This window comes from Bemisia tabaci, chromosome 7 (genome assembly GCF_918797505.1).
Source record: "Bemisia tabaci chromosome 7, PGI_BMITA_v3".
In the NCBI taxonomy this organism is placed as follows: Eukaryota; Metazoa; Arthropoda; class Insecta; order Hemiptera; family Aleyrodidae; genus Bemisia; species Bemisia tabaci.
In genome coordinates this window covers 37210630-37216629 of record NC_092799.1, presented here as the reverse complement: position 1 = coordinate 37216629, position 6000 = coordinate 37210630, and positions in this window count along the sequence as shown.

Below are 6000 nucleotides of genomic sequence, written 5' to 3'. Positions count from 1 at the left end.
ATTTTTAATGTTTCTGTACGCATATGGGTGAATGTTTTAAACTTAGATTGTATCTGCCTATTTTACTGATCCGTTTGACTTTGTCTGTTGGAATTTATGTCTGTTACTGAACTAGGATTTGCCCAAACTGTAAATACTTATGCGTTAATTCCGTTTTTATCATAATCATCAATTTTTTTCTAAAAGCAAATTTTTTTATTATTATTATTATTATTTTTTTTTTTGTACTATGAACTTATTAATTAAATCATTCCTGTACCTAGTTAGGTACCAACCTATCTATCTGTCTGTGCGTTTTCCACCCATTAGATCTATTTTCCACCTGATGACTCACCCTAAATGAGAGGTACCTACGTAATAATTAGTAAAGTTTGTGAATGACTGTAAAAGGAAGCACTTCAGGTTTTATTCAAGCATATTTACTAAGATTTATTTCAACACTTCCCCTGCTATATGGAAGAATGGGACAGGGTTTTGGAATTCCAAGTGTGCGGTGGTTTCCACAACAGGTGCCTCCACAGGAATCCTTTTCTCAAGGAGTTTGCCAGGTATCTTCATCTCATATGGAGTCAAAGCTGTTGCAAACACTGGGAAATTTTGACTTTCTATTCTATTTAATTAAATATCAACTTATGGGAATTAGCTTTGAGGTATGATTTTTCTTTTATTTTCAACTCAATTTTTCTCTTTTCATCTGAGACTTTGTCAAAAAGAGAATAATTGAGATTCATCATTAGGTATTGTCAATTAAAACCTAGGGAACATTTTGCTGAATCACGCCTTTCATTCTCATATTTTACTTTAGCGTTAGGTATTATCTATGTATCTCCTACTTTGAAGAGTCAACCAAAAAGAAAGAAAAAGAAAAAAAAGGAAAAAATCTAAAATAAAAAAAAAAGAAGTTTGTATTTTTCGATTTCTCCTGTTGTGAAGGAGTTATTTTTGTATTTAAAATTGCATGGTTTATAGTGAACTTATTGTATTTTAGTTACTTTTTGGATTGTTGCTTCGTAGATTTTTGAATTGTTATTAATGCAACTTATTTTATAAGGTAAGAATAACTAAGAAAACATTGTGTGTAGTTCTTTGTAAGAGACATGAAAACATGCTTATGTAAATAAATATCTCAAACCATACTCGTCCACTTTTACAGGAGCAATTCCTTTTGCAAAAACTGAAGTGTGATAGTGTTTATCCCAGAGCAAGTTTTCACCTTAAAACTTTTGCTCATTGGTAACTAAGGAAGAAAATGTTCTTTATCCTAAAAGATAAAATATTCTATGAACTTTGTAAGTCCTAAATTTGATTTTACCATCCGCTGCATTTTCCCCCTCCTCATTACTGCACCTCAGTACCTATTCTTTGCACTCATTGGTACTGACTAATTTTCAAATTTTTTTTCTTTTTGTTTTTCACTCAGTTTTATTCAATCCTTATTTGAAGCAAATCAAGAAGCATACTTACCTTTATTAACGCACAACATACCTAGATTTTTATTGTATCATTGACAACATTTGTGGAAAGAAGAATTGTCTATTGCACTACCTACACTGTTTCCATTGAGATGTTGCTTTGTGCTTAACTGTATGGTTTGATAAATATAATTAAAAACATTTTTTTTTATCATAACAACACCCACAGAAATATTAAAATATCTTAGAAAGTGCATATTTAAATATCAATAGTCTAAAAATGCCCATCAATAAAATCAAAAACTATTTGCAAATAGAGGTTGCCAAAAAAACAAAAAAACAATGGAAAATATGTACTTATAAGTATACATACAATTCACTCTGTAATAAACCTGACATCATTTTTTTCTGTTTGTCACGTCTTCATCTCGGAAATTAATCTTCTGTGAAATTAATATTATATTTAACGATCAAATATTACTTAATCAATAAGTAGTCACATCTACTTTTCTGCGTGGACCAACATTTTTATCGTTTAATTTATCACCAAAATTTCCAAAGCTCCACTTTTTCTACTCTTACTTTTCAGTATTTGATTTAATTAGATACATTTGCATGTGAATTTTTTAAATTTTGATTCCTAAACTCTAACCTTTGGTGGAGACATTATGTAACTTTAAAAGTTATTTTTCTTGTTGAAGATAACTATCACTTCAACCAGCAATCTTTTAATCAACAAGTCATTGCGTACCCTTCAATCTTAATTGTGTCATCAAAATAAATGATAAGTACATCAGTCGAGAATATTTTCTACTGATACAAAGTTTTACCAATGAATGAATTCACTCACACTTTCGAGTTCACTCCTTATTTCCACGGTGTTCAAATATTTAAATTTTAAAGCCGAGAAAAAAATGTAAAAACATTTATCCAAGTAAGTTGAAATCATTTTCCCATCCAGTTGTTTTATCAGAATTTACTTTTCATTGGCCCATTACATTAATTTGTATCTTTGGATAACTTTCGCTCTTTAATGATAGTCAACAGCTGTCAGTAAAAGGAGCATACAAAGTATTTGCATCGTCAAATAATTTTTGATTACACAGAAAATAAAGTCATCTTTTTTACAAAATAATATTTGAGTCTACTACCTACTAATGTTCATTTTTTCTGTTTTAACATCAATAAATAGATCTACTTAAGTTATGCTCCAGCAATGGGTGACAGAATAAAATATTCTGTCAAGATATTAGATTTTTACTGATGTAATACAATCCCTCCTTTTCCTCCTTGATTATTAAGATGACCTTATTTGAGGAGGACATGTAGGTAGATATACATGGTATAATGACAATGTAGCTATCGCAGCATGAAATCAGGAAGGGGCAATCGTGAAGCATTCTCACAAATATAAGAGAGAAGTTTTTTCTGAATTGTTACTCCTTTCTTCCTTTCTTCCACTTTTAGGTGGCAGTTGTTGTGATTGGCTCTTAAATATTGGTTTGATGCCACTTTAAAAATAACATTACGCTATGTAGACACTTCTAGACGATGGAAAGGCTGAATTTGTGAAGTTTGAACTTTTGTAATTAATTTTATTTTTGCATTGCCAAATGAATTAGTTAGGTTAAACAATATTTGTACTGATAAATAATAATTTTTTTTCAAGTATTATGTTTGATACATTATTCGTTTTGAGACTATTTTCTTCGTAATTTTACTTCTCTTGTAGATATTCTCAGTTTTGTCTGTTTGATGTGTGTAGTTTGCAATAAATAATCAATGAAAGCTTTGTTGATTTCCCCCTTGTTTTTGTTCTCTTAAATTCTGTGCACTCTCCCCAGTTTAATATTTTACTTTGCCCCCCCCCCCCCCCCCCTCCCAACGAGCAGGCACCATCAATTCGAAGGTGAAACAAATCACATTTTGAGACGTTTCAATTTTCTCTCTTTTTTTATTGTCAGTATGAAATATATTTTAAATGAGTATTTTTAACAATCCTTCAGCATACTATTTTCTATAGTCTCAAAAATTTAAGTTTTTATATGCGTCACTCACGTTTTGTTGAATTTCCTCACCCTATTATCACACCTTTTCATGTGAAAAAAGGCTGCCGAAAAAAATCAAGTTTTTGTATAGACGGAATTTCAGTCGTTAAAACTGTCGTTTTTTACATTAGGTGCATTGAAAGAATTTCTCTTTTTTAAAATAGATAACTCTCAAATGTTGCTATGTGGCATTCAAAATTAGTCAACCTGAGTAAGTACTTTTTATGAGCATGAACTTTTGCACATGGCTCTTGTATGAAACAAAGGCGAGAAGATTTCGGTTTCTAATCGCAATTCTGTCTCACTATTTCTGTCACCCAAGCGCTCTGTAAATTGAGTTTAATTTCAGCAGGACTAATACTCATCGTCCCATTGATAAATTCAATTCTCTGAATAGTTTTTTCCTATCTAGATAAATTAAATCTACGGGTACGTAAATCTAGGTTACGTACTACCTAATTCTTTTCAATTAAATCTGAATCATTCATAAAGTTATACAGTGTATGTAAGTAATCCAGAAATTTATTTGACTCTTTTGATTCTAAAATTCAAGCACCAATTTTCAGACACATCATTATTCTTTTCTAAACTTTGTTGTTGTACTTGTCAGAAAAGTAAAAACTAAAAAAAATATATATATATTTACAGGTGATTATTTCGTTACTTATAACCACGTAGATATTTTGTACACTGATGTTTAGTTGTTGTAGGATATTGTTAATCATGCCCTTTTAATTGTTATGGAAATGCATTTCTCTTTCCCTTCACTTTCTTTCTTTTAATTATTTTTCCCTCAGTCATTTACTCTTTTTGGTTAGTTTTACTGGACCCACAGTTGATAATGCTTTAAACTGGGTGCTCAAAGTGTTTTGAAATTTTGTTAATGTTTGTTAATGTTGTTCCGTTCATAAATATGGATTTGAGACATTCATTTCGCTTTTTATTTCATACTTTGCACTTCTATCCGTTTCTTTTCTTTGTGTCCAAGCAACTCGTTTTGTGATCATTTTGTTACAATAAATTAAATTCTTGAATAATTTCTTGGAATTACTTTTTCTCATACCTCCAATATTATACCTCTATGACTCTAAAGCTCAATTAAGCATTCAAGCATTTCTTTCAGAGTAGAACAATAAAAGTGCTTTTGTGATTTTTCATATGCAAAAAAATGTTCGAAGCAGGCTAAATGAACAACTAAATACATCAAGAAACAAGGAGAGGTTGTGGTCACACCAGGGCCGGATTTACCTACTTGCCGCCCATGGGCCGCCTGTATTTTGCCGCCCCCTTCTCATTCGTTTTGAAATACCAATAAAAACCATCAAGTAAGCGTGTGAGCGGGGGAGGGGTGCATAAGAATCGTTTACTCGTGTTGGACATATTTTTTGGGAAAGCCCTGTTAACACTACAAGCAAAAGTTCACGAAACTTTGCGCGAAAGTTAAGTTCCGTAAACCTATCTCTGTGTGGACAAGGCCTTCCATTCATAAGAAATGAACGAACAAATTATGAAAGAACAAACATAGATGTAGTTTAATGATTTTAACTTCTGCAGCCGCGCCGCGCAGACTGCACTGTGTTGGACGCAATGCGTGAAGTATTCACGCAGTCTTGTAGGCGCCAAGCGTTTCACGCTGACCGCACTGTCTTTGGCGCAATGCGTGAAGTATTCATGCACTCTTGTAGGCGCTATCCGTTTCACGCTGACCGCAGTGACCGCACTGTGTTTGACGCAAGGCGTGAAGTATTCGTGCAGTCTTGTAGGCGCTAATATGTGTTACATGCCAACCGCCGCGCCGAGGGCTTCTCCTTTTCATCTCAAGTCCTCGTCATCATTTCTCTCTAAGTCGCGCCGTTCCAGGCCAAATTGCGTGTTTGGTTTCTCTCTTAACTCGATTAATGAAAGGTGCTGTCTCTCTTATCACTATAAAAGACAACAAAATTAGAAATTACTATACTCTCCGGAAATGGGAGATTTTGTCGCCTTTTCTCGTTTGTAATTTTTTTTTCAAAATTCGATTTTTTTAAAAAAAAAAATTGCAAAATTTGCCACCCCCTTAATCCGGCCCTGGGTCACACACCTATGCCTCCGAAATGCATGTAAAAACCAGCTCTGGAGAAATCATATTAAAAAGAAAAAAAGAAAAAAATCATATTAGGTATTTGCATTCTTGTTGTATGCCTAGTTGCGGTATCGGTGTGTAGAGTGCGAAAAAATTAGTGGCAAGTTTTATCAGCGAAACATTTTTGAGTTTGGAAAAATCTGAAATCGACTCGGAAGAAAAAATTTTGGTTTCATTGCTTAATGTGGCTGACGCACCCGTTTTTACTGATTTTTACAAAGAGAAAAACATATGTAAATCTTTCGGCTGTACCGTGGAAGCACAGCTCGTAAAATAAGTACTTCGTAAAAAAGTGTGAAATTGATCATTTTTACGAATTGGAAAACTTGACGTTTCCAAAAAAAAAAAATCATCAAGGAATCATAAAAAACCGTAATTCAAGAATTTTAAATAAAAAGTTCATGACTAAAGGGACCAC